Source organism: Dasypus novemcinctus, chromosome 14 (genome assembly GCF_030445035.2).
Source record: "Dasypus novemcinctus isolate mDasNov1 chromosome 14, mDasNov1.1.hap2, whole genome shotgun sequence".
NCBI lineage: Eukaryota > Metazoa > Chordata > Mammalia > Cingulata > Dasypodidae > Dasypus > Dasypus novemcinctus.
The window spans coordinates 93,893,949-93,912,325 of NC_080686.1; the positions used below are offsets into that span (position 1 = coordinate 93,893,949).

At 46.3% G+C, this 18,377-nt stretch overlaps 1 pseudogene; it reads right to left on the minus strand.

The window, feature by feature from the left end:
- Positions 1 to 15,817: 15,817 nt before the first annotated feature.
- Positions 15,818 to 17,350, minus strand: LOC101427356 (keratin, type II cytoskeletal 8 pseudogene; annotated as a pseudogene).
- Positions 17,351 to 18,377: the final 1,027 nt, after the last annotated feature.

An 18,377-nucleotide genomic window follows, 5' to 3' on the forward strand; every position in this document is an offset into this window, starting at 1 on the left:
TAGTTTAAAAGGAAACCACACAAGGCAGAGCTTGCTCTCTCTGCCTAGAGGAGCCCACACCAAATCGTGGTGTGTATTTCCTTCCTTCTCTCCCATTTCTCAGCAAGCTCTGTTCTTTCCCCCTATTTCCCAATAAATTCTTTTTACTGGCCTAACTAAACTGGCATGTTCTTAAATTCTTTTATGCAACATAGCCAAGAACCTAGAGGAATCCAGCACTTTCCTGTCTTCATTACCATATCAATGCATTGGAGATGCACAGTTTTCTTTAGGAAATTGAAGATCTTGAGGAACCCTCTTGAGCATCAACCTCAGATGTGACTTATTTTAGTTTCCTGGCTGCTCAAGCAAATGCCATGCAATGGTTCAGCTTAATCAACAGGAATTTTTAAAAAAAGATTTATTTATTTATTTGTTTATTTACTTATTTCTCCCTCCTCCCTCCATTGTTTGCTCTCTGTATCCATTCGCTGTGTGTTCTTCTGTGTCTGTTTGTATTCTCATAGGCAGCTCCGGGAACTGATCTGGGACCTTCTGAAGTAGGAGAGAGGCAATCATTTTCTTGCGCCATCTCAGCTCCCTGAAAAGCTGCTTCTCTTTTCTCTCTCCTCTGTGTCTCTATTTGTTGCATCACCTTGCTGCGCCAGCTCTGCACGGGCCAGCACTCCTGCACGGGCCAGCACTCCTGCACAGTCCAGCCCTCTGTGTGGGCCAGCTTGCCACATGGGCCAGCTTGCCTTTACCAGGAGGCTCTGGGCATTGAACCCTGGACCTCCTATATGGTTGATGGGAGCCCAACTGCTTGAGCCACATCTGCTTCCCAATCAATGGGAATGTAATAGCTTATGTGTTGTTGTTGTTTTTAACATTGAGGCTAGGCTCCCTGCCTTCTTCCTCCTCCACTGAAAGAGGACTTGTAAGTTCCAGGGTTCTCTTGGTCTGCCTTATGCAAAAGAGGGATTGAAAACTACAGCTTTTTTACTAGCTCCATACTCCTTGGAGTGGGAACTGTCCCTGGGAGGGGTCGGGGAAGCATGTGGTGGTCAGGTGATGGGTGGGCCCTTTGCCATGTGTTCTCTTCTGGAATTAGGCCTTGGGCCCCAGTTCATGAGCAGATGATTCTCCACAGCAGGTAGGTGTTATCTGATGGTGATTTTCCATTGGTCCTCCTCCTTTGCTGAGTTATCTCCCTTCCCCTACCTTCCTGTACCTCATTCCTTCTCAGAGAATTCCATCCCTTGTTCTTAAGGGGTAAAGAAGGAGGAGGATCTATCTTCTGTAACTACTTCATTTTGTTATTAGAACATTGTCCCTGCCTATCATGGGAATGGAATGCTCTGCCTAGTAAATCTAAAGATCCCAAGGGAGCCTCGGCTGGGAGGTTTTTGGTTGGGACTGGAGAAAATTCTAGCATGACCATCATCTTAAAGTGGAGCTGCTGAAGTCTGGAAGATACAAATTTAATTAGTAGGTTGAATAAGCAGGGCCCAAAGATTAAATGTAGAATGACCAGAACTAATGGCTCAAGGAGGGGAAGGAACCAAGTGAGAGAGGGGAGAGTGGATTTTAAGCCTCCCAGATGGACAAGGAATCAAGCCCTAGTTTATTGGTAATTTGGCTGGCTGTTTCTGTATCGCCAGTAGCAACGATAGAAAATAAGTTTTTAGCAGTTCCCTCTTTAGAGGAAGTATTGAGAGAGGGAGATGAACCCCAAAAGAAATGGTACAGCAGGGGCTGAATTGTTTTCAACTATTCGGAGTGTGTGAAAGGATGCATGCATGGTAGCTGTCCCGTCCACCCACGTGGATGTGTTTGTTAAGTTGTTGCTAATAGAGACCTTATCAGTGAGGTGAGGGTTGGCATGGTGTATCAACACTCTGTCCTGGGTTGTGGCTACAGTGGCAGCCCAGTTGAGAAGATGTTAGAAGAAGCTGTGTGAATCTGGAAAAGAACCTAAGGGTGTAAGCACAAATGTTGAGAAGGTGCCCAGAGGGGGAGGTTTCTCTGGTGAGTAAAGTAACAGTGGAGGGAGTGGATGTGGCTCAAGCCATTGAGCATCTTCTTCCCACTTTGGGGGTCCTGGGTTCGGACCCCGGTGCCTCCTAAAAACAAAAAGGCAAACAACAAGCAAACAAATGAAAAAGCCACCTCAGGGGAGCTGATGTGGCTCAGTGATTGAGCGCTGGCTTCCCACATGCGAGGTCCTGGGTTCAATCCCCTGCCCCGCTACCTCAAAAAAACCCACAAAAACCAAAAAACAAAACAAAACAAAAACAGTAGAACTTTCTCCCATAGGCCCAGGGACATTTGCTTAGAGTAGGAGAGATTCAGGCTTACACTACCACATGTTAACCCCCCACAGGTGCCGGCCGTAAAGCCAATTGTGTTTCTGTAGGTTCTACTCAATCACTCTGGCAACCATTGCTCATGTAGGTATGTCTTTCCTGCAGTTGGCTTACTGTAGTAGTGTCAGCCCTTGTCAGAACAGCAAGGCTGGCTCTAGTGTGCCGCTGGCCTGTTGCATAGCACCCTCTGGCACTAGGAACCAGAGCCAGTTTGGAGGCAGTGTCCACTGTAGGGCTAAGGAGACCGAGTCATTGCTGGCTGGCAAAGGCTAAAGAGTCTTCAGCAGCTTCCATCCACTTTGGGGCTTGGCTGGGTGATGTAGCAGATACCTTTACTATTTTAGCAGCCATACTAACTGTCCATGCCGGTACCTCAAATGGAGAGACACTGTGTGTAGCAATTTAATATAATTGATGAATTCCAAAAAGAAATATTGGATTATGCTTGTAATCTGATCTGTACCTAGGCATAATTGAGTTATGATTAGGGCATTGAGTCCCCACCCACGGGGTGGGGACTCACAGATAAAAGGCATAAATGCCCTTTGTAAAAGGTATAAATACCCTTTATAAAAACCAACCAATCTCTGGTATTTTGCATCAGCATCCCTTTGGCTGACTAATACAGAATTTGGTACCGAGGAGTGGGGAAGTGCTTTTATAATTACTGAAATGGTGGAACCTTTTTATAAATGAGTAAGGGGTATTTTTTGGAGGAATTGTGAGATGCTTCATGGAAAAGGCCTAGATTGGTTTGAAGAGACTGTTGATAGCAATATGGATGCTAAAGAGACTTTTTATGATGCCGTAGCAGTAAATGATGAAACTATTATTGGAAACTGGAGGAAAGGCAATCCATGTTCTGAAGCTGCAGAGAACTAAGCAAGATTAACTCCTGGTGTTGTATGGAAGGCAAAATTAGAAAATGGCAAACCTGGCCATTTAGCTGAAGAACTTTCCAAGGTAAACCCAGAGAATGCAGCTTGGCTTCTGCTTGCAGCTTCTAGCAAAATGCTGGATGAGAGAGATAAGCTAAGGACTGAACTGTTTTGCCAAAAGCAAAACAGAGACTGATTCCAGAAGTTCCAAACCTTTGGAAATCAAGTTCCCAGATGAAAGCGCCCCATTTGAGGACTTAACTAAACTTGGAACTGGTAAATCAAGATTGAAGATGCAGTTATCTAGGAAAGACTTGTGGAAAGTCTTACTGTCTGATGGCTTGGACCCCCGCTACCTGCATGCTAAACCAACAGACTTTTTGAGAGAGCTTTATGAACGAAACCACTATCAGCCTCCAATAGAAAGGACATAGAAAGAGATTGAAGGAGAAACAGCTTCAAGAGGAAAACTATGGAAGCTGAGATCTGGAATTAGGACATCAGCTTGGTCCAAGAGAAGAACCCTACCCACATGTACAAAGAGGGTGAGTTTGCCCCAGCAGTTGAAGCGGGTGGATGTTCCTGCCTGATGTTCTGGGAGAGTTTTGCCACCCCATTAGAGAGAGGGTGGAGTACATTCTGCAAGGATTAGGGCAGTTAAGGTCAGCATCCCACAGGTCTGAGAGGGGTGGGCCTGTCCCCCAAAGCTTAGGGAAGGCCAGGAGGTCTACACATTGCTCTGAGAGGGTTGAGCCTATATGCCAAAGGTTAGGAGGAATGTTGTCTTCAATTTACTGTACTAGGGGTGTTAAGACTCTAGCCCAAAGATTGGGTAAGGTGTGGCAATCACCCCAACACTCTTGAGGGAGAGGTCTGGAGCTTGGTCAACACCCAGATGCTTGATGAGGGTGGAACCAAGAAAATGGCCATTGGGCAAGCACATGGAATGGATTGGTTCCCATAAGGCACCAAGGGGAAGAAACTATCTTCTTAAGAATGACTCTCAGAATTTGAAATCAAATGGAGGATGCCCTGTAGGTTTACTGAACTGTAGAGAACCCATGATTCATGTTTCCCTCCCAATTTCTCCTTATTATAATGAAAATGTTTATCCTATGTCTGTCCATTTATATTGGAAGCAGATGAATTGTTTTGTAAGTTTCAGAGGTCTATAGCAGACAGGGCTTTGCCCCAAGACAAACTGTATTCCTTTAAATTGATTATGATATGATTTAGTACTTGTGTTGTAACTGATTTAAGGCTTTTTTTGAATACTGTAATGACTTTTTGGAATTCAGAGGGTGGAGTGTAGCAGTTTGATATAATTGATGAATTCCAAAAAGAAATATTGGATTATGCTTGTAACCTGATCTGTACCTGGGCATGACTGAGTTATGATTAGGGTCCCCCACCAGGGGGTGGGCACTCATAGATAAAAGGCATGGGGAAGACCAGAGATGAGGGTTTCTGATGTTAGAGTTTTGATGTGGAATTTAATGCTGAAGACTTAAACTGGAACTCTGGGAAGTCAGCACACAGAGGAAAGAGAAGCCAGCCCCAGGAAGGAAGGAACCTTGAACCCAGGGAAAAGCAAGCCCCAGGAATGTAGGAACCCCAGAAGCCTGAACCCTCTCAGACATCAGCGGCCATCTTTCTACAAATAGACTTTGGTGAGGGAAATAACTTGTGCTTTATGGCCCGGTATCTGTAAGCTCCTATCCCAAGTAAATATCCTTTATAAAAACCAACCAATTTCTGGTATTTTGCATCAGCACCCCTTTGGCTGACTAACACAGTGTGTGTGGTAGTTGGGGCCTGGTCTAAATGCATGAGTCTATTTGCCTGTTCCTTAAGGGCATGCTGGTTTTGGGCACATGCCCACCGCTGTCAGGAACTGACCTTGTTAACAGGCCCACAGTCTTGTATAATATGAACTTATGGTAGAAATTTTTGTTTTGCTTTGTTTTAACTTTACGCTTTTACTAAGATTGTTAATCAACAGGTAAAACATAACTTATAGACTTGTCTTGCTTCTCCTAAAAGACCCTTTTTGTTGAACAGAAGCATCAGAGCAGAACAGTGTAATCAATAAGAGATTTGGTTGTTTTCAAAACATCACATTTTTCTAAGAATAACTAAAACTATAGCCAACAATATCATCCTGCAGAACAGTATTAGGCTAAAATAGACAGTGAGAACTTTTAAAGTCTTTAAAGGATTTTTTACAATCCCCCAATATATAAGTAAATTACACATTTAATTTCTTCTTCATGTTTTCTCTTTTGGAAAGATACTGTTTATCACAAAAAAATATAATCAGTACCAGAAGAAAACTTTTTCCAAAATTATAGTGACTCTCTATTTTTTTAAACCATTGAGGATATGATGATGCCATTCCAATAAAGCACAAATTCTGTGTTCTTTATATATGTATATTGATGATTTCAAAATGATTTTTATATCCTTCCTTCAAAACAGACCAACCATTTAAGAAAACTGTGTTACTTTAACAGAGAATGTCAAATTTTAGTTTTTCATCAATACACCATTCGGTAAACAAATCTTAGTTTGCATAGATCATAACAGGTTTTTCTGCTATAGAGTTACTTTTTGTTATCACTATCAACTTACAGAGTTTTACTTACAGTTTGGCAATTGGATTATTAATTACTCTAATCCCAAAGGTTGTTAAAAAGTTTTAAATTGGGGAATTACAGGACAAACTATGCAAACTATCATTCTTAATTTTCAAGTCTAGTAGATAGAGTCCTAAGTGCACTTAAACATTTCCCGGTCTTATGGTGCTTAGCCCTTCCCCCAAAGCTCTCTCAAAGAGAAGGCCCTGGGTGGGCGTGGTGGGCAAGGTAGGTCAAAGAGCCTAGAAAAAAACTTTTTACTTTTTCCCGAAAGTTTGTATATTCGGGTTTCTATATGACCTTGTCATCCTGCTTGGCTTTTCTAGAGGGGTATGAGCATAACAAACGGCAGGTCCCTTGGAGGTCAGGGTTTTGATATAATGCCATGAAGGTCCTTTTTTCCTGTCACTACAGCAAAATGCTGATTGGAGTATGGTATTGTAATTAAGCGTTCTATTTTTGGGTTACGTTTCTCCATCCTCCAGTTTATGTTGTGGCCACGTGGTATTACAGAATAAGATGAGGTTCTTTGCGTTAGGCCGCCCAGCTAGGAAGTGCGCCCATGTTTTAAGAGGCACCCGAGGCGGGGTCTGTGGGTGCAGAGGGGCATCACCCATGTCTTCTGCTCGGCCCGTCTTGACCTACGAAAGGAAGAAGAGAAAGGACAGATTCAGCGGGTCCTCACGGAAGGTTCCCGAGTGGGTGTGGGGTCCCTACGACGACTCCCCTTCACTTCCGGGGTTCCAGTTTGAGACCTAGCAGCCTAGGTCTTCACTGGCCAGGGGCCCCCAGTGTCCCTAGGGCCCGACAACTGCTCAAGAGTTTCGAAGTTTGAGAGAACAGGAAAGTCGGAGGTGGAACTGGAACACTCAAATGGCTGTCCAGTCGCTTCTGATCAAGAGATAAGGTCAGAAGGTTTTCTACCACAGAGAAGAGGACGTGGCCCTGGAGGGTGCTTCTGAGGGTATCTGAACATCTTTAGGGTGGTACATAAGGGTTTGGAGGGAATGTGCCTTGGAAGGAGCTGGGTCCTATCCCATGACCAACACCATGACTGGCTGTGGTCAGCGAAATGGGGAGGTAGGGGATCGTGATGACAAAGGAGCACAAGGCAGGAAAATCCCAGCTAACTTGTGTTAACGGGTTACAGGGTTGGTTAAGGAGAGATCCACGGGCTCGACTGTTTGTAGCTGGACCATGGTTTGCCACAGAGAAAATGAAATCCCCCTGAATGGTGGAATGGGCAGTGGGGACCTGCGATGTGGAGGAAGAAGGGTGTCATTTCAGAACCAAAGGACGTATCCAAGCTGTGAGAAAAGTAAGGTCATGAGGCGTAAAAAGAGAAAGCAGCAAAGAGAGGCTGTTGTGTGACGGTGTGACAGGAAAAGTGACTGGAGAACTCCTTGACTCGGGTAATTTCCCAGTCAGAACCTTATGGACGGTGTCAGCAACAAGTCCTCCGCCGCCTCCTGGGGAGGGGAGCCATGGTTGGGGCAGGTCAAGAGTATGTTCTGTGCCCAAGAGGAGAGAGCACAAAGGAGTAGGAAGGAAAGGTCGGGGCACATGGAAAGGCTGACAGGCTGATACTTACTTTTCCTGTCCCTTCATTGGTCACCAAAATCTGATGTCAGAAAAGTCCTGGGAGGTCTTGGAGAGAGACCTCAACTTAGGATAGGAGGGTTCTTGACACAGGTGCAAGAAAGAATTAAAGGACCAGTAGCAGGAGAATTTAAGGTACAGTGAAAGCACACACTCCGGATGGGAGCACAGGTGTTCTTGTACCCGTTGCACGAGTCACCAGCTTATGGTTTTGAGGCTAAAAGAAAGTCCAAATCCAGGCATCACCAAGGCGACGCATTGGTGGGCTGGCTGCTGGCGATCCTCAGTCCTTTTTGTCACATGGCAGGGCACATGGTGGCATCTCCTGGTCTCGCTTTCCTTTTCCAGGTTCCATTGATTGCAGGTTTTGGCTGCTGCTTCCATGGCTTTCTCTCTCTGTCTGAGTTTCACTCTGCTTAGAAAGACTCCACCAGTAGGATTAAGACCCACCCCAAGGGGTGAAATTGCAATGACAGATACAGGTCATTATACTTTTTGTCATAACTTATAAAATTGTGTGGGGCAGAGTGTAAACCATAGTGTCAACTACAGTCCTTGGTTAATAGCAATGCTTTACTATGTGTTGATCAGTTGTAACAACTGTACCACATTAATGAAGGATGTTGTTAATGTGGGAAGGTGTGGGAGGGGGAGGGGGTGAGGCATATGGGAATCCTCTATTTTTTTAATGTAACATCTATGTAATCTAAAGTTCCTCTAAACAACAACAGCAACAACAAAAAACCCAATACTGAATATTTCAATATATGGGAAAAAGAAAGACCCATCCCTAATGAGGTGGACCACACCTTAACTGAAGTAACCTCCACAAAAGGTCCTTCTTAAGGGGTACAAAACCACAGGATTAAATTCAAGAACATGATTTTCTGGGGTTCATATGGCTCCAAACCACCACAGTGCCTAATCCGCATCTGCTTACAGGCATCTCACGCCCATCAGTGGAGACCTGATCTCCTGCAGGGGCCTACCCTCCGCTTAGCTCCCTAGGTGAATGCCGCTCAGCTTCCCCTTGCTCATCACCTTTTTTAAAAAAAAAATTTAAAAAGATTTATTTATTTATTTATTTATTTCTCTCCCCTCCCCTCCCCACCCCGGTTGTCTGTTCTGTGTCTATTTACTGTGTCTTCTTTGTCCGCTTCTGTTATTGTCTGCAGCACGGGAATCTGTGTTTCTTTTGGTTGTGTCATCTTGCTGTGTCAGCTCTCCGTGTGTACAGCGCCATTCCTGGGCAGGCTGCACTTTTTTTTTCATGCTGGGCGGCTCTCCTTACGGTGCTCCTTGCGCGTGGGGCTCCCCTACACGGGGGACACCCCTGCGTGGCAGGGCACTCCTTGCGCGCATCAGCACTGCGCATGGGCTAGCTCCACACATGTCAAGGAGGCCCGGGGTTTGAACCACGGACCTCCCATGTGGTAGGCGGACGCCCTAACCACTGGGCCAAGTCTGCTGCCTGCTCTTTGATTCTTTCCTTCTCTCTCTCCCACATCTACTCAGGCACCAGGTCTGTTTACTATTCTTCAAATCCCTTCATCGAATTCAATTCTCCCAATCTCCAGTGCCATTTCCTTAGTTCAGAATGACACGCTTTCTTAGCTGAATCCCTGCAATAGCCTGTTAGCTGGTCTACTTGCCTCTAGTTTTGATCCCCTACAGTCCTTTCCATAATGAACTCAGAGAGGTCTGCATAAGATGACAATCTGATCATGTCACTCTCTGGAACAAATACCTTTGACGGCTTTCCACTGCCCTGGGGATGGTATCCAAAATCCTTAAGAAGGCCCTGCGTGATCTAGTACCCTTTCCTTCTCATTTCTCACCACGCTCCCCTCCAAGCTCTGGGCTCCAGGAACTCCTTTCTGTTTCTCAGACAAACCATGCTCCCTCTTGCCTGTGGGCCTTCACATGCCCCTTCCTCTTTTCTAAGAACATTCTTCTCAGACCTTTGATTGGCCTATTTCAGCTAATCCTAAGTCTTGACTGAGGAATTCTGGGAAGCTTCCCACACCCTGCAGGGCTGGGCCAGGTGTATCACTGTGTGCTTCCTCTATTTTAGTAATTATGGTCCTGTACTCTAATTTATTATTTAATTGTCTATTTCCTGCACTGGGTTGCAAACTCTTGCAAAGATGGGCACCTTGTTTGTTTCACTTTTTGTGCTATCTCCCAGGGCCTAAAACAATAGATGCTCACTTAATATTGGAATGGGTGAATGAAAGCTATGTTGGCACAATGTCGTACTGAGTGCAGATGATGTAATTAAACTAGTGTACCAATGTTATTAGAAGATGGAATTTCTTCACTTTGGTTTGATTGTCCTTGACATGACTTGACTTCATTGGGGGATCCTGGTTACAATGTCATTTACTATTATTAAGAACTATAGGGGAGCAGATGTAGCTCAAGTGGTTGAGCACCTACTTCCCATGTATGAGGTCCCAGGTTTGATCCCCAGTACCTCCTAAAAACAAACAAAGAGATGAAAAAGCCAACTCTGATTGGGGAGCAGATGTAGCTTAGTGGTTCAATCCCTGGTGCCTCCTAAAAAAATTACAACATATTATTACCGTTTTTAAAATTTAAGTTCTCTTGAGTATGATGGGATATACCAGAATGAGAATGATCTTTGGATTAAGACAGAACTGGTTTCCAGTCCTGGCTTCTTTCCTTCCTGGTTGTATTGATTAACCTCTTTGAGCCTCAATTCCTTCAGTGGAAAATGGCAATAATATTACCTGTCTCGTAGGTTTGATGTGAGGAGTGAATGAAATAATGCATGGAAAGCACTTAGTACGGGCCCTGGCACAAAATAAGTACTTTAAAAATGTTTGCCATTATGAGTATTACAATAAGCATAATAAAACCTATCTTGCCCGGCAGTTAGATGCTTGACAAATTGTAGCTGTTGTTAGTATTACTATTATTATAAAGGAATGCTGTGGTTTAATGTAATGACTCTGAGATGGACTGGCAGGAAGCTGTTCTCTGGGGATTCAGGGAAGGCAGAGAGCCAATGCTGGGAAGGTTTTTCCTCTGGTTTTCTGGAGGTGGAAGGAGGGGTGGTCAGTTCTGGTTGAACCCAGCCAAGGGAGAGTTCTGGAAGGGAAGCCTTCAAAGGTCAGGACCTTCTCTGGCAACCTGGTTTCTCTGGGCAAAGCACAGCACTGCACTCTGGAGAGGTCCTTGCTTTTTGGAGTTTGGAATCTTTCTTCTGGTGAGGGGCATTAGCACCTCCTGTGCTCAGGCCTGTGACCTGTGGTGACTTGGCAGGGGTGATGAGCACTTTAGCAAGCTTAGTGTGTAGGACGAGGCTGGGTTTGGGGGCCAGGGCAGACTTGAGCTGGAACTTTGGCTCTGCCCTTCATGCCTGTCTTTTCTTGGTGCTTCCAGTTCTTCTCTGAGCTTGGGCTGCCTCATCTCTAAGTAGGGATCCTATCTTCCCCTCCAGGTGCACAAGAAGTTTAAGTGAGATGACTGACATGAAAGTGCCTGGAACATAATGGGCTCTCAATAATGGCTTGAGTCATTTCTTTGGTTCTTACTGTTCCTTGCCAGTGGTGCTGATGGAATTTCTCCTGACAGAATTCCTACCACTCATCACCACCCAAGAGGCCACCTCCTCCATGAAGATTTGCTGTTTGCCTAACAGGGTGGGATCACCTCCATCCTCTGAGCACCATGACACCTCGTTGGTCCCTCTCCTTTCTTTGTGCCTTGTGAACCGTGACATGTGTGCTCATTACTCTTTCACTGAAAAGAAGAAAAGTCAGAACTGAAAGAAGAGACTATCAGTCATAACTAACTAGTCCTCCTTTGCATGGAGCTTTACAATTTAAAGATTCCTGTATCCAAACTGTACAATCTCCAACAAGTTACTAAATGTGTTGGGATATGGTTGGATGGATCAAAAGTTTGATGGGTGCATGGGAGGGGGTCTAGGAAGGAAGAGGAAGAGGAGATCTAAGTGCCAGCCAGGGAAGTGATGTCATTAGTCAAGGACTCAGACTCCCAACTCAGCTGCTCCTGTGACATTTTCAGGAGTTCCAACTTTGAAGTTTAAAATAGGTGATTCCCCCAGAGTGAGTTAGCTGTCCCTCCTGTGGGCTCCCTTAGCACTTCTGCTTCCTTTATTCACTCCGTATGAAATCACCTAATTGCCTGACTTCTCAACTGGACTACGAACTACTTGAGGAAGGAGACTATGGACAGTGCAGCCCTATATTTCCAATCCCCAGGGGCACAGGTTCTGGCCCTGAAGTGTTTACAAAGGATAAAGGGAGGGAAGAGAAAATGGAGGACAGAATGGCATATATACCCACCTGAGCTTGCCATCCTGGTAGACTGTGCTTTTAGCACTGTGTGGAAAACGGAGCCCATAGTTGAGTCAACATATTTGAGTTCTCTACTTTGTTAATTGCCAGTTGAATAACTTTGGGCAAGTCATTTGGCCTTTCTGGGCTTCAGTTTTCAAATCTGAAAAGTCAGGATTAACACCTGCACCACCCATTTTGCTAGGGAAGTAAGGAGATCAATGGGAAGGCAAGTGTAAAAGCATTTTGTCAAAATGCATGTTGCTTTCTCAAAAAGCATTTCCAGCAAGTCGCTCCTCCTCTATGCTCCCTTAACATCTTGCTTATTTCTCAGTTAGGTTGTTTGTCAAACTAGGCTTGAGGTTCTTAAATTGTAGTGTGCACCCGAACTCCCAGATTGGTGGGTGCCACACCCAGTTTCTGATTCAGGAGGTCTGGAGTGGGGCCAGAAAATCACATTCCTGACATGCTCCCAGGAGATGCCACTGCTGCTGGTCCTGGGACCATGCTTTGAGGTCCACAGAACTATGTGGTCATCACTTGTTTATGGTCTGGATCCTGTACCATGTGATCAGTATGATGATGTCAAGGACCTTGACATATTCATTTTGTATCCCTGTCCCCAGTTCCTGAATTCATCAGTGCTCAATAATGTTTGCTAAATGATGAGAGAGCATCTTCTTGAAATGAGTTCTATGGGAGCTTGAGGTGCAGGTGGTGAAGTTAGTGCACTGACTTCAATGTAAAGAACAAAGTTGTGCATGAGACAATAGTATTTTGCAGCCAAAGGTATCTCTCTGTTATACAAAGTGGTTGGTGATGCACTTATTGCAATAGTTGTTGTGACTTCCTGCCCTGGGACAGCAATCACAGTGACAAGCACATCTTGTGACTATGCATGTTTTTCTTTTCTTTTTTTTTTTTTAAAGATTTATTTTTATTTATTTAATTCCCCTCCCCTCCCCCGGTTGTCTGTTTTCTCCGTCTTTTTGCTGCGTCTTGTTTCTTTGTCCGCTTCTGTTGTCGTCAGCGGCATGGGAAGTGTGGGCGGCGCCATTCCTCGGCAGGCTGCTCCCTCCTTCGTGCTGGGCGGCTCTCCTTATGGGTGCACTCCTTGCGCGTGGGGCTCCCCTACGCGGGGGACACCCCTGTGTGGCAGGGCACTCCTTGCGCGCATCGGCCAGCTCCACACGGGTCAAGGAGGCCCGGGGCTTGAACCGCGGGCCTCCCATGTGGTAGACGGATGCCCTAACCACTGGGCCAAAGTCCGTTTCCCTGCATGTTTTTCTTTAAGAACTCCAAGGTGATCCAGGACTCTCAAGCTTTTATGTTGGGGGGAGGCTGTAGCAGTTTGATATTATTTATGAATTCTGAAAAAGATATTTGGTTATGTTTTTAAACTGGTCTGTTCCTCTGGGCATGATAACCTTTCATTGTATTAAATCCAAAGGTTACTTTTACTTGATTAAATTAAGATTAGAGCTTTGATTCAATGAAGTCATTAGAGTACAACTCAGCTTTGAGTCCTAGCTCCCTTGTTAAGCTGATCAAATGACTCTCATGTGGAAGTAGATACATAGAGAAGAACACAGAGGAAGAGAGACAGCTCAGTAGACATGGCAGAGGCCCTGGGAAGAGAGATGAGCCTGATGGTCTACAGTTGACCTTGTGATGAGACCAGAGCAACTGAGCCCAGAAAGAAAAAAGCCCCGGAGAAAGAGATGAGCACTATGCCAGCCTGCTGCTGAGATCAGAAGAAGCTGGGACCACAGAGCTTTATGAGGGAAGAAGGAAGGCTGAACCCTCATAGACATCACCCGCCATCTGGCTTCAATACATGGCAACTGACTTTGGGTAAGGAAGTACCTCTTATGGTACCTTGAGTTGGACTCTTTAGGGTTTTGTGACTATACACTTCTACCCTAAATAAATACCCTTTATAAAAACCAACAGATTTCTGATACTTTGTATCAGCACCCCTTTGGCTGACTAACACAGAGGCATATAAGAAAATGGGTTTTATTATCCTCTGATAATGTTGCTGTCCTCTCAGGGGTAGTCACCTGTTTGTTGCCAACAGTAGGTGTTATTACAGAAGCTTCATACTACAAGCCAGTCCAGCCTGTGCATGAGAAGAACACTGAGTTTAAAAGAAATAGAACAGTCCTAGATAGTTAATCTTCTAAATACTGAAGGATAGACACCATCCCCCTCTGCCAAAACCACAGTTTCTTATTTGGATAAGACCTTAGCATGGATCAGTGCCCCCAGGTCTAGCCATTCATTCAACCAGTGTGTCCTGGCTTACACTCTGCTAGATGCTAGGAACAGAGTGATAAAAGACACAGCCCTGATGTTGTGGAATAGAAGATACAATAGAACAACTATTCCATTCATTGAACAAGCTGGACTTGGTAGGGTGTAAGCAAAATGCGATTTTATCCTTTCTCATCAGAGCAAACCTGCTCTGTAGACTCATTCCTCTCCATCCTTGGATGAAATCCTGGTCAAATTCCAGTTTTTTTTTTTTTTTGGTTGTTGTTGTTGGTCCCTCTAAAATAATGAAAAGGCTTCTTGTCTCTTTTAGGCAATCAAGTGCCGGTCCAGTCTCACATCAAAATGGTAGACTCTTGTCCTATTTAAAGCATTACTCCACCTCCAGTGTAAGTCTCCCCCAGGCTAGGAAGACTGGGTGGGAAAGAGAAACTGGCTGGCTTCTTCTCCCTCACTGCTGCTCTTCTTCCCTGCTGCTTAGGGCCTTCCAAGGCAGGGGTAGGGAGTAGAAAAAAGAGACAGAAGAGTCTCACTTGACTGGGAATCTTGTCTTCTGGTGATGGGGCAGCTGAGTATGATGGGCCCACAGGTGCCTGCTCCTTCTTTTTAAAATGTATTTATTTTTTATTTTTTTGGCTCCTTCTTTTGAAGCTGTTTTTATTTCTTTTGGCTCTTTCTTTTGAAGATGTTTTGAAGCTGTTGGTGATCCCTGCTCTGAGGACCTATAAACTTGCTTCCTGGAGTGAGCGGAACTTCCTCCAGCTGGCTGATGCCCCACCATTAGCTTCTGTACCCAACTGTCCATTCGTACTCTCTCCACAGAGGCTGTCTCAGCTCTGCCAGCAGGCATTCTTGGGCAGGGTCCTTTTTAAGATGCCTTGTCACTGACTCCCTTTGGCCCACGGAAGACACACACCTCTTCTTGGCTGTCCAAGGAAGCCCTGAGGGCTTCCACCGTGCCCTCTTCTCTCTGCCACTCCAGGTAAGCCATGCACAGAGCCTTGGCCTTCCCACTGACCCCCAAACTCCAGAGGATAAGATAAAATTTGGTACCTTTTCCCAAAGGTGATGGGAGCAATGAAGCATCCTGAGTATAGAGGCCACAGGAAAAGCACTTGGGTTATGGATTTAGAGGCAGGAAAGGGGGGCAAAATGGAAGGCAGGAGACAGGTAAGAGGGCGGCTGGTCTTATCCCTTCTCAGCAGCTTAAAGGCCTTCCCTAAACCAGGCTGCCTCTGCAGCTTTCTTCCTTCCCTGAGATCAACAGAGGTGATGAGGTCCCCTATGGTTTGGCTCTCCCACATGTCCACCATTGAGGTGGCAGCCCTTGATCTCTGAGGAATAGTGGACATAATGCTCCCCAAGCTTTCCTTTTCTTAAGTACTTTGTTTTTAAAATCCCTTTTCTTATAGCACTCTGTTTAAGAAAAGGCTGGTTTTGAGACTGGGGCTGGGGGACTGGATTACTTCCTAGAAGACTCGGTCAGAGTAGAATGCTCAAATTATGGATTCTGAGCAGGGTCCCAACTTAGTCCTCCCAACTTGAGCACAGACTCTAAACACGGATCTGTTTATCAGAGTGTTGAACTGCAATTAGAATTATGGCATCCTGGTAAGTGTACAGACTCTGGAGGCAGTCTGTCTGGGTTCAAAACCTGGTTCTGCTAGCTCCCAGCTGTTAGCCTGGGACAAGTGGTGCAATCTCTAGGGGCCACACTTTTTCTCATCTGTAAAAGGAAGATACAATCCCTCATGGGGTTATTTTTTTTTTTTTTTTTTTTTGGCAGAACCAAGGCAGCTTTATTTTGGAAGAGAGAAAAGTGGCTTCCAGTTGGGGACAAGAGCATCAAGGGGGTGGGCCAGGCACGGGGCGGGCAGGGCTGGAGCCAGGAGGGGCGGCGGTGGCAGTTCAGTTGCTCAGGACATCGGAGGACTCGGACACGAGCTTCCCGTCGCGGGTCTCGATCTTCTTCACCACCAGTGCCTTGTTGCGGATCACCAAGCCGGAGCCCCCAGGAGAGGCTAAGCCCTGGAAGGGGCTGGAGCCTAAGTTGAGGCCCACCACCGGGCTCAGTCCACCTGAGTGGTAGCCGCTTGAGCTGGTCCTTGTGTGAATACTCATGTTCTGCATGCCAGCCTCCAGCCTGCCCTCCTCGCCCTCCAGCAGCTTGCGGTAGGTGGCGATCTCGATGTCCAGGGCCAGCTTGACGTTCATCAACTCCTGGTACTCGCGCAGCTGCCGCGCCATGTCCTGCTTGGCCTGCTGCAGCGCGGCCTCCAGCTGGGCCAGCTTGGCATTGGCGTCCTTGACCGCCAGCTCCCCACGCTGCTCGGCCTCAGTGATGGCCGCCTCCAGGGAGGCTCTCTGGCCCTTCAGGCCCTCGATCTCAGCCTGGAGCCGGCTGATGCTCCGGTTCATCTCGGTGATCTCCGTCTTGGTGCGGCGGAGGTCATCGCCATGCTTCCCGGCCAGCGTCTGCAGCTTCTCGTACTCGATCTGGTACATGCTCTCGGCCTCGGCCCGGCTGCGGTTGGCGATCTCCTCGTACTGGGCCTTGACCTCGGCGATGATGCCGTCCAGGTCCAGGGAGCAGCTGTTGTCCATGGACAGCACCACGGACGTGTCTGAGATCTGGGCCTGCAGCTCAGCCAGCTCCGCTTCATACAGGTGCCTGAGGAAGTTAATCTCCTCAGTCAGGCCTTCCAGGCGCGACTCCAGCTCTACCTTGTTCATGTAAGCTTCATCGACATCCTTCTTGATGAGGACAAATTCATTTTCCATGTCTGTTCGCTTGTTGATCTCCTCCTCATACTTATTCTTGAAATCCTCCACCAGCCCCTGCATGTTGCCAAGCTCTGCCTCCAGCTTCAGTTTCTCCTGGCCCAGCCCTTCCAGCTGCCTACGAAGGTTGCTGATGTAGCTCTCAAACAGGCTGTCCATGTCGCTCCGAGAAGTCTTCTGCTGCTGCTGCAGGAGGCGCCACTTAGTCTCCAGCATCTTGTTCTGCTGCTCTAGGAACCGTACCTTGTCGATGAAGGAAGCAAACTTGTTGTTGAGGCTCTTGATCTGCTCCTTCTCCTGCATGCGCACGGCCTGGAGGTCGTTAGTGTCCATCAGCTTCACGGGGTTAAGCAGGCTCTGGTTCAAGGTGACGGCCGTGATGGTCCCTACACTGCCTGCCCCGCCGTAGCCCAGACCCAGACCCAAGCCGGCGCCCATGCTGCCTCGGAAGCCGCTGCTGCCCACCCGGGAGAGGGTGGAGAAGTTGATACGGGAACTTGGCCCACTCGTGTACGAGCGGCTGCTGAAGGTTCATGGGGTTATTTTGAGGATTAGTAAAATCAGTGTGTATCAAGAGCTTAAAGTAATTCCTGGCACAAAGCAAGTGCTTGGTAAAATGGCAGCTGTTATTGTTATTCACCGTCTAGACTGTAGGGCAGAGGAATTCCTTTCACAAGCACACACACAATTCCCTTAGAATTCCTTAGTGTGGCATCAGTTCCCTTTCAACACCTGATCCCAGTCTAACTTCCCAGTCAAATGGACCACTGCAGACCTCCCATGGAATGTGGAAAACCAGGCAAATTCCTCACCTCAATTTGTTTATCCAAGCAACACATCCCTGTGCTTGGAATGTCTTTTCTCCCTTTACCATTTAACCTTCTGAAAGTTAGGTGAAACTGTTACTTCATTCATTCATAAATTCACCTAATGCCTATTGAGCACTTACCATGTTCCAGCGATTAGACTAGGTAGGTTTCAGTTTGCAAAGATGAAGAGGACATGGTCCTAGCCAAGAAACTAACTGGTTACCAGTCGGTCTCCTTTCTCAGCAAGTGTTGTGAAAATAGGAGAAATCATAAATACTCTCCCTGGGGTGTCTTCCACATCTATTCCCCATGCCTACCATATTCCAGGAATGGTCTGTCAGATAAGTGAATGAATGACTGCTTATGTACACACATACAAAGATTATACGAACGGTGGAACTCAGTTTAAGACTGAATTCAGCCCCCTAGAATTACGTAAGGAAGCATACAGTAAGTGCTTACTAGATGCTCATTTCTCCTTTTGGTCCATAACTCCCCTTCTGATTTTCTTTATTGCCTCTTTTTAGTGTAACCTGTTTCATCTCCTTTAAAAACCCCATAGATGGTTATTCCTCATTTGAAGCACAGGCCCACTGAGAGATTAGAGCAGACAAAGGGTTTTCCTCAAGGTCATGCAGTGAGAATGAGAGCAGGATCCGCACCACAGCTCAGCTGAACAAGCCGCACTGTCCCTTTGGCAATGAAACTCCAGGAGTTCTGTCCTTTC